Source organism: Palaemon carinicauda, chromosome 1, assembly GCF_036898095.1.
Source record: "Palaemon carinicauda isolate YSFRI2023 chromosome 1, ASM3689809v2, whole genome shotgun sequence".
NCBI lineage: Eukaryota > Metazoa > Arthropoda > Malacostraca > Decapoda > Palaemonidae > Palaemon > Palaemon carinicauda.
Genome location: NC_090725.1, coordinates 23,818,638 through 23,829,503, shown reverse-complemented (window position 1 = coordinate 23,829,503; position 10,866 = coordinate 23,818,638).

Here is a 10,866-nt window from a genome sequence, read left to right as displayed (position 1 = left end):
GGCACCCTAGCAGTACCAGCTGAACTCGGTTGAGTCCCTTGTTAGGCTGGAGGAACGTAGAGAGTAGAGGTCCCCTTTTTTGTTTTGTTTCATTTGTTGATGTCGGCTACCCCCCAAAATTGGGGGAAGTGCCTTGGTATATGTATGTATGTATGTATTAAGAAGAAACAAAGTTGAGTAGAATTTTATATTCTTGCAATTAGTTTACTTGCACTTATATAATGTATAGTGAGTAAATTCCAATAAGGCCTATGTGATCAAAAGAAAATGTATATGTGAAAATGGGGATTTTTGGGGTTGTTTTGGGGGATTTTTATCATGAGTTTTGGGAATTTAGACTAACCCATCTGGCAACAAAGCCGGGCCTTGTTTTCAGACTCAAACAGTTGGGAGTAGGTAGACCTTTTCTTAGTATTGTTATTGAATTTTAAAGTAACAGATAGCAAAGACGGTTTTATTATAGTTACAGACGGAAAAAACTTTTCTACTAAAAAAACAAGTGTTGCCTATAGAAAAACATCCGTTCTCTTCGAAAATGACACTTAATTTCACTGCAAATAAAAACTAAATTATCTAAGAATTGATAATCAATGGGGCTAGCGTGTGCAGCTCAGCATGTACCACTTGCCAATACAGAGGTAGTAGGTTGATGAGGGCACCAGCCACCCATTGAGATACTACCACTAGTGAGTTATGGAGTCCTTTGACTTGCCAGACAGTACTTCATCGGACCCTTCTTTCTGGTCACGGTTCACTTTCCCTTTGCCTACACATACACCGAATAGTCTGGTCTCTTCTGTACAAATTCTCCTCTGTCCTCATACACCTGACAACACTGAGATTACCAAACAATCCTTCTTTAATTGTTCAATGGCTACTTTCCTCATGGTAAGGGTAGAAGAGACTCTTTAGCTATGGTAAGCAGCTCTTCTAGGAGAAGGACACTCCAAAATCAAACCATCGTTCTCTAGTCTTGGGTAGTGCCATAGTCTCTGTACCATGGTCTTCCACTGTTTTGGGTTAGAGTTCTCTTGCTTGTTGGTGCACTTGAGCACACTATTCTGTCTAATTTCTCTTCTTTTATTTTTGTTAAAGTTTTAATAGTTTTGTAAGGACACCGCTCCCTTCGTCGTCCAGAAAATCAACAAACTGTTTATTTATTTGAATTCTCCTTTCGCCACACCGTGGTTTCCCATGTTTATGTATTCCACTCTATCAGAGCTACATTTTGACATATGTATTATTTCATTACATGTTTCTGTTAACTCATAATTTGTATATTTGTAAGTGTAAGAAAACACATATATTTTGGCGGCCAATTCAATCTGATTTGGCGCCAGCGCCATCCTACCTTTCCGTCCGCACCTTGTAATATACTGCCACGCACATTTGAATAAAGTATCAGTTGATCTTGGTGACGCTTGTCTCACTGTCCTTACAGTTTATATAGCAAATATTTATTTTAATGTTGTTACTGTTCTTAAAATATTTCCTTTTTCCTAGTTTCCTTTCCTCACAGGGATATTTTCCCTGTTGGAGCCCCTGGGGTTTTGGCATCCTTTTCCAACTAGGGTTGTAGCTTAGCAAGTAATGATAATAATAACAAGAGGACCTTGACGTTTTTCCTTTTCCGCGAGCGAAGCGAGTGCACGGCTGAAAAAAAAGGGTTTTCAGTTTATTTGCTATTGAAATGGAAGTCAAAATCCGCGAAAGCATATGATTTACTACAGGAAAAACTATTATTTCTGTTCAAAATGTTGTTCCGTCCGTAACTATACTTTTACCAAGAAGTGTCGTTGATGGGCTCCATAGTGAGTATAGCAATGTCATATACTATCTGATGTTCATCAGGATAGCGTTCTTAGCCTGGTCTTCAGCTCTAGGACAAAAACTTGTCTATAAAATTTCTTATATCTGATCAGATATACAGTAGATATTAGTCTTTGGCACCGTCGTTCATTTAGTTCTTTGTGCATGTTGCAAAATATTTTATATTCTGACCATCATTTGCATTCAGATCTTCCTAGACTGCACCATCCTGTAGGACTAGAGATATATAGATACATGCATCTGTAAGGAGAGAGAGAGAGAGAGAGAGAGAGAGAGAGAGAGAGAGAGAGAGAGAGAGAGAGAGAGAGAGAGAGAGAGAGAGAGAGAATGTTTTTATATAGAATAGGCTGACACAAGTCACTGTTTATAGTTCATTTATGAAAGATCTATTTTGATGTTGCTACTCTTCATAGAATATTTCATTTGAATTGTTTATTACTTCTCTTTTAGTTTATTTCCTTATTTTCTCTCTTATTGGGCTATTTTTCTCTGTTGAAGTTCTTGGGCTTATAGCATCCTACTTTTCCAACTAGGGTTGTAGCTTAAATAGTGATAATTTTTTTTTATAGTTTATTTATGAAAGATCTATTTTAATGTTGCTATAGTTCATAAAATATTTTATTTAATTGTTTATTACTTCTCTTGAAGTTTACTTATTTCCTTATTTTTTCTGTCTTACTGAGCTATTCTTCTCTGGACTTATAGCATCCTGCTTTCCCAATAAGAGATGTAGCTTAACCAATAATAATAATAATAATAATAATAATAATAATAATAATAATAATTGCTAAGCTGCAACCCTAGTTGGGAAACCAGGGTGCTATAAGCCCAGGGGCTCCAACAGGGAAAATAGCCCAGTGAGGAAAGGGAACAAGGTAAAATAATTTTTTCAAGAAGAGTGACAACATTAAAATAAATATCTCCTATATAAACTATAAAAACTATAACAATACAAGAAGAAGAGAAACAAGACAGAACAGCGTGCCCGAGTGTATCCTCAAGCAATAATAATAATAATAATAATAATAATAATAATAATGATAATAATGATAATAATCAACTTTAAATCCTTTTCATTCACGTAATGGCAAACTTTCGCGTTTATTGTTACAATGGAATAATTTTTACTCATTCATTACAGGTTCCAGGCGGCGCCAACCAGAATCACTGGAGCGATGTCCGGCGCTGAATGTCTGATGAAGTTGGGGCTATCCGTCATCCTTGAAGGAAACAGCCAGGGAAATTAGGAAACAAATCCATCACGGAACCAAAATACTTTCCAATTCTGTCTTGTTTGGAATCCCTGCCACCTTTTTTTGTGGGGTGTGGGGTGATAGCAGAGATTGGAAATTTGATATCTGCATTCTACTTTTCAACGATTTATTCAACCTTTTTAGGATTTGATGCTTTATTTAATGCAAATACATATAGGTATACACACATACACACACGGATATATATATATATATATATATATATATATATATATATATATATATATATATATAGAGAGAGAGAGAGAGAGAGAGAGAGAGAGAGAGAGAGAGAGAGAGAGAGAGATATGTATATATATATATATATATATATATATATATATATATATATATATATATATATATGAATATATATATATATATATATATATATATATATATATATATATATATATATATATATATATACCAAGGCACTTCCCCCAATTTTGGGGGGTAGCCAACATCAAACAAATGAAACAAAAAAGGGGACGTCTCCTCTCTACGTTCCTCCCAGCCTGACAAGGGACTCAACCGAGTTCGGCTGTTACTGCTAGGGTGCCACAGCCCACCCTCCCACATTATCCACCACAGATGAAGCTTCATAATGATGAATCCCCTACTGCTGCTACCTCCGTGGTCATCCAAGGCACCGGAGGTAGCAGTGGGGCCTACCGGAACTGCGTCACAATCGCTCGCCATTCATTACTATTTCTTGCATGCTCTCTTGCCTCTCTCACATCTATCCTCCTATTACCCAGAGCATCCTTCACTCCATCCATCCACCCAAACCTTGGCCTTCCTCTTGTACTTCTCCCATCAACTCTTGCATTCATCACCTTCTCTTTAGCACACAGCCATTTTCCATTCTCTCAACATGACCAAACCACCTCAACACATTCATATCCACTCTAGCTGCTAACTCATTTCTTACACCCGTTCTCACCTTCACTACTTTGTTCCTAACCGTATCTACTCGAGATACACCAGCCATACTTCTTAGACACTTCATCTCAAACACATTCAATTTCTGTCTCTCCGTTACTTTCATTCCCCACAACTCCGATCCATACATCACAGTTGGTACAATCACTTTCTCACACAGAACTCTCTTTAAATTCATGCCCAACCCTCTATTTTTTACTACTCCCTTAACTGCCCCAACACTTTGCATCCTTCATTCACTCTCTGACATATATCTGCTTCCACTCCACCATTTGCTGCAACAACAGACCCCAAGTACTTAAATTGATCCGTCTCCTCAAGTAACTCTCCATTCAACATGATATTCAACCTTGCACCACCTTCCCTTCTCGTACATCTCATAACCTTACTTTTACCCACATTAACTCTCAACTTCCTTCTCTCACACACCCTTCCAAATTCTGTCATTAATCGGCCAAGCTTCTCTTCCGCGTCTGCAACCAGTACAGTATCATCCGCAAACAACAACTGATTTACCTCCCATTCATGGTCATTCTCGTCTACCAGTTTCAATCCTCGTCCAAGCACTCGAGCATTCACCTCTCTCATCACTCCATCAACATACAAGTTAAACAACCACGGTGACATCACACATCCCTGTCTCAGTCCCACTCTCACCGGAAACCAATCGCTCACTCCATTTCCTATCCTAACACATGCTTTACTACCTTTGTAGAAACTTTTCACTGCTTGAAACAACCTTCCACTAACTCCATATAACCTCATCACATTCCACATTGCTTCCCTATCAACTCTATCATACGCTTTCTCCAAATCCATAAACGCAACATACACATCCTTACCTTTTGCTAAATATTTCTCGCATAACTGCCTAACTGTTAAAATCTGATTCATACAACCCTTACCTCTTCTAAAACCACCCTGTACCTCTAAGATTGCATTCTCTGTTTTATCCTTAATCCTCTTAATCAGTACTTTACCATACAATTTTCCACCTACACTCAACAAACTAATACCCCTTGAATTACAACACTCATGCACATCTCCCTTACCCTTGTATAGTGGTACAATACACGCACAAACCCAATCTACTGGTACCATTGACAACAAAATAGACATATTAAACAATCTCACCAACTATTCAAGTACAGTCACACCCCCTTCCTTCAACATTTCAGCTCTCACACCATCCATACCAGACGCTTTTCCTACTCTCGTTTCATCTAGTGCTCTCCTCTTGTAATCTCTCTCTCATTCTCATCTCCCATCACTGGCACCTCAACATCTGCAGCAGCAATTATATCTGCCTCCATATTATCCTCAACGTTCAGTAAACTTTCAAAATACTCAGCCCACCTTTTCCTTGCCTCCTATCCTTTTAACAACCTTCCATTTCCATCTTTCACTGTCTCTTCAATTCTTGAACCAGCCTTCCTTACTCTCTTCACTTCTTTCCAAAACTTCTACTTATTCTCTTCATATGAATGACCCAATCCCTGACCCCACCTCTTTGCCTCACTTACCTTGCGCTTTACTTCCACATTTTTCTCTTTATATTTTTCATGCTTCTCTACACTATTACTCTGCAGCCATTCTTCAAAAGCCTGCTTTTTCTCTTCCACTTTTACCGTCACTCCTTCATTCCACCATTCACTGCCCTTCCTCATGCTGCCTCCAACTAACTTCTTGCCACACCCCTCACTTGCAATCCCAACAAAAATTTCTTTTACTAACTTCCACTCCTCCTCTAAATTACTAGTTTCTCCTACTTTCACTTCGTCATATGCCATTTTTAACTTTTCTTGATATTTACTTTTTACCCCTGATTTTATTAGCTCTTCAACCCTCACTAGCTCCCTTTTACACCCACATACTCTATTCCCCCACTCTTTTGCTACAACTAGTTTTCCTTCCACCAAAAAATTATCAGACATACCGTTAGCCACACGTGCGTGTCTTTCAATCTTCCAAACATTCTTTTAGTTTTCAACACATAATCCATAAACGCTCTTTCTACCAATCTTCCATTTGCCACTCTTACCCATGTATACTTGTTTTTATCTTTCTTTTTGTAAAAGCTAGAACTTATAACCATCTCTTGCTCAACACACATCTACCAGTCTCTCACCACTCTCATTTTCATCTGGTATGCCATACTTCCCAATGACACCTTCTACCTCTCCAGCGCCCACTCTAGCATTTAAGTCACCCATGACAACTACAAAATTCCTTCTACCCAGTCCTTCTACACACCTCGTTAATTCATTCCAGAACTCATTCCGCTCTTCTTCACTTTCCTCACAAGCTGGCCCATACGCACTAACAAAAGCCCAACATTCCCTACCCAACGTAACCCTTACCCACATTAACCTAGATGATATCTCCTCCCATTCCACTACTTTACCTGTCATCCATTCACTCAGCAATAAAGCTACACCTCTCTTGCTCTTCCCCTTTCAATTCCAGACACTCAACCAGACATTTCACCAAACATCATATATACATATATATATATATATATATATATATATATATATATATATATATATATATATATATATATATATATATATATGTATATATATATATATACATATATATATATATATATATATACATATATATATATATATATATATATATATATATAGTATAGATATAAAAATCATTATTATTATTATTATTATTAATATTATTATTAGCTAAGCTACAACCCTAGTTCGAAAAGAAGGATGCTATAATCCCAAGGTCTCCAACTGGGACAAATAGCCTAGTGAGAAAAGGAAACAAGAAAATAAATAAACTACATGAGATGTGATGTACAGTTAGAATAGAATATTTTAAGAACAGTAGCAACACTCAAATAAATCTTTCATATATAAACTATAAAAACTTCAGAAAAACAAGAGGAAGAGAAATAAGATAGAATAATGTGCCCGAGTGTACCCTCAAACAAGCGAACTCTACCCTAAGACAGTGGAAGACTATTGTATAGACTCGTAGAGGCTATGGCACCACCCAAGACTTTTCGAGTTTTGCAGTACTTTCTGATAAATGTATTGCTAATATATATTGGCTTACCATCTCGATCGCTTTATTGTTAGCTCCAGTACTTTAAGAGATTTATGCTAGTATGCATTGGGTAATCGATTTACAAATAAATGTTATTATTTTTCTTCTAACCTTCTATAAATAGGTAGTAGGTTGGCCCGTTGAGATACTACCGTTAGAGAGTTATGGGGTTCTTTGACTGGCCAGACAGTACTACATTGGATCCTTCTCTCTGGTTATGGACAATTCTTCTTCACTCAAGGGTTAACTACTGCACTGTAATTGTTCAGTGGCAACTTTCCTCTTGGTAAGGGTAGAAGAGACTCTTCAGCTATGGTAAGCAGCTCTTCTAGGAGAAGGTCACTCCAAAATCAAACCATTGTTCTCTAGTCTTGGGTAGTGCCATATCCTCTGTACCATGGTCTTCCATTGTCTTGGGTTGGAGTTCTCTTGCTTGAGGGTACACTCGGGTGCACTATTCTATCTTTTTTTCTCTTCCTCTTGTTTTGTTAAAGTTTTTATAGTTTATATAGGAGATATTTATTTTAATATTACTGTTCTTAGAATATCTTATTTCTCTTTGTTTCCTTTCCTCATTGGGCTATTTTCCTTGTTGGAGCCCCTGGCTTGTAGCATCCTACTTTTCCAACTAGGGTTGTAACTTAGCAATTAATAATAGTAATAATAATAATAGATAACACAGAATTTTACTTGTAAAGTAATATAAACTCCACTTACTACATATCTTTAAGAATCTTACTTTCGATTGGTAAAAAGAAAGTTGTGGTTGTGTTGGCCTGTTGGTAACGCCTGGTGATCGCCAGACTGGGGTTCGAATCCCGCTCAAACTCGTTTTTCCCTTGGTCGCCGCAATCTCCCTATCTTTGTGAGCTAAGAATGGGGTGTATGAGGGAGTCTATAGGTCTATCTGCTGAGTCATCGGTAGCCATTGCCTGGGTCTCCTTGGTTCTAGCCTTGGTGGAGAGGGGCCTTGGACGCTTATCATATGTATATATGGTCAGTCTATAGGGTACTGTCCTGCTTGATAGGCCAATGTCACTTTTTCTTGCTCCTGCCATTCATGAGTGGAGTTTAAACCTTTAAAAATCAATTTGAACCTTTTGCTATTGGCACTACTCATATCTCACAATGTCTTCTTTCCTAAAACAACTGTTCCCGTCTGGCTTAACCTTCTTTGCAGGATTTCAAACAGTTCTCTGCCGTTGTTCCTAGTCTCTTTAAATCATTAAAAGAGATTTCAGATATGAAGAAACCACAGAAATATTTTCTTCGCCATGTAAACCCATAATGAAAATATTTTAGGCATCTTTCAAGATAACTATTGGAAAATCAAAGTTAACGAGACTCGCAGTGAGGTGAGGACTTTTTACCTCCGCCAAGAAAGTTAGGCGGAGGTTGTTTTAACCTCTGATTGTCCGTTTGTTTGTTTGTGAACGACGTACGGTCCACAATTTTACTCATAGAGTAGTGAAACTTTCAGGGATTAATTGTTATGTTGAGACGTGGAAGTGACTCAATTTTGAAAGTCCTTGGTCAAAGGTCAAAGTAGAGCCAAAGGTCGAGAAATTAGCTGCTGTAGCTGAAGTCTACGCTCTACTGAGTGCCCCACTAGTTACTAAATACATCTATGAAATATTTAACGCACAGGTCTAAAAAAAATATGGTGTAGACGATAATGATGTGCCATATTGGTGTAATGAGATTCAATAATCAATCTGATAAAAAAAAAAAAAAAAAAAAAAACGTAAAAGAACCTACTGGTAATTCACCTCAAGGTATTAGGGTATGTGTGATTATATTAATTAGTTCTAATTCGTTAGGTTTCTGGAAGCACTAATGAAGGTATATGGTGAGATCACGTGTTTTTTTATACCATACAACAAACTAAATGCAGAAAAAAAATTACATATATAATACGTAACGCATCTAATTATACACAAAGGTTTTAAAGGTTTATAAGCCGCTCATGAATGGCAGAGGAAAGGGACAGTGACAGTGCCATAGCAGAACAATGCCCTAGAGACTGACATATATCCATATGATCAGCGCTCAAGCCACCTTTCCACCCAAACTAGGAGCAGGGAGGACCAGGCAATGATTGCTTATGACTCAGCAGGTAAACATATAGACTCCCCCTAAAGCCTACATCCTTAGCTCGCAGGAATGGTGAGGTTGCAGATACTACAAGAAATTATTGAGTTTGAGCATGACTCGATCTCCCGTCCAGCAGAACGCCAAGCAGGGACATTGCCAGTAAGCTACCACAACCCTTTGTGTTTTAAAGTACTGAAGTTTTACATATATAATTGTGGTGATTGATTGAATCAAGTGCCATAAAAAGCCATCCTTACTCGTGAAAGACCAAGAGAAACAGGCTAGATGTGATGGTGCATTATTTGTGAAGTGCAACGATGTGCTGCTTATGCTGTTACGAAACTGGACGTTTGCTAGTGATGCAACATTCAGAGGATGAATATGGCTGAAAGTTTACCGTTATCATCCTCTTTAAGGGTTATAGTGGCCTGCTGGTAGCGTCCTCTACTGGTAATTGCCAGATTTAGGTTCGAGTCCCGCTCAAACTCGTTAGTTCCTTGGGTGGCTGCAACCTCACCATCTTTGTGAGCTAAGGGGGTTGGAAAGCCTATAGGTCTATCTGCTGAGTCATCAGCACCCATTGTCAAGCCCTCCTTGGTCTTAGCTTGGCTGGAGAGGGACTTGGGCGCTGATCATATTTAATATGGTCAGTCTCTTGGGCATTGTCCTGCTTGATGGGGAAGTGTCACAGTCCCTTGTCTCTGCTATTTATGAGTGGCCTTTAAACCTTCAAACCTTTAAAGTCATCCGATTCCTCTGCATTTTATTTTTCTGAAAACATACGAAATATATTACAGTTTTTCATGGCCACATGGAATCAGTTATGAATCTCAAATAGTTTTTTTTTCTTTTTGAATAGGGCCATAGCCTCTGCAACATAGCCTTCCACAGTTTTTAAGTAGAGTTCTTTTGCTTGAGGGTACAGTCGTGCACACTATTCTATCTTATTTTCCTTCCGCTTGTTTTTCTGAAGTTTTTATCTATATATGAAAAATTCAATTCAATGTTGTTACTGATCTTTAAATATTCTATTTCAACTGTTCATTACTTCTCTTGTAGTTTATCTATTTCCTTGTTTTCCTTCCTCAATGGGCGATATTTTCCTGTTGGAGTCCTTTGAGGTTATTGCATCCTGCTTTTCAAACTAGAGATTTAATAATAATAATAATAATAATAATAATAATAATAATAATAATAATAATAATAATAATAATAATAATTATTATTATTATTATTATTATTATTATTATTATTATTATTATTATTATTATTATTATTATCATTATTATTATCATAATAAGAGAGAGAGAGAGAGAGAGAGAGAGAGAGAGAGAGAGAGAGAGAGAGAGAGAGAGAGAGAGAGAAAGAGAGAGAGAGCTCCTCTGCTACAAGTTATACTATTGAAGAGAGACACAGTTTCCAGATTGTTTTGTAAATGCCACACACAGAATAGAGCGAGAGGGGTTGAGACCTAAATCCAGGAAATGGTTTTTGCTGTGCCTCGAGCTGATGCTTGCAAGCAAAACCCGACTTGCTTGCTTGCTGTAGATTGGCCGCAGCTTCTCTGAGGCTCTTTGACGTTATGCTTAGCCCCTACACTGTTAAAAGTTTGGATTAAAGAAACGGTAAATGTCTGGCAACATTTATTCCAGGATTTTTATCGTTTTAAAAG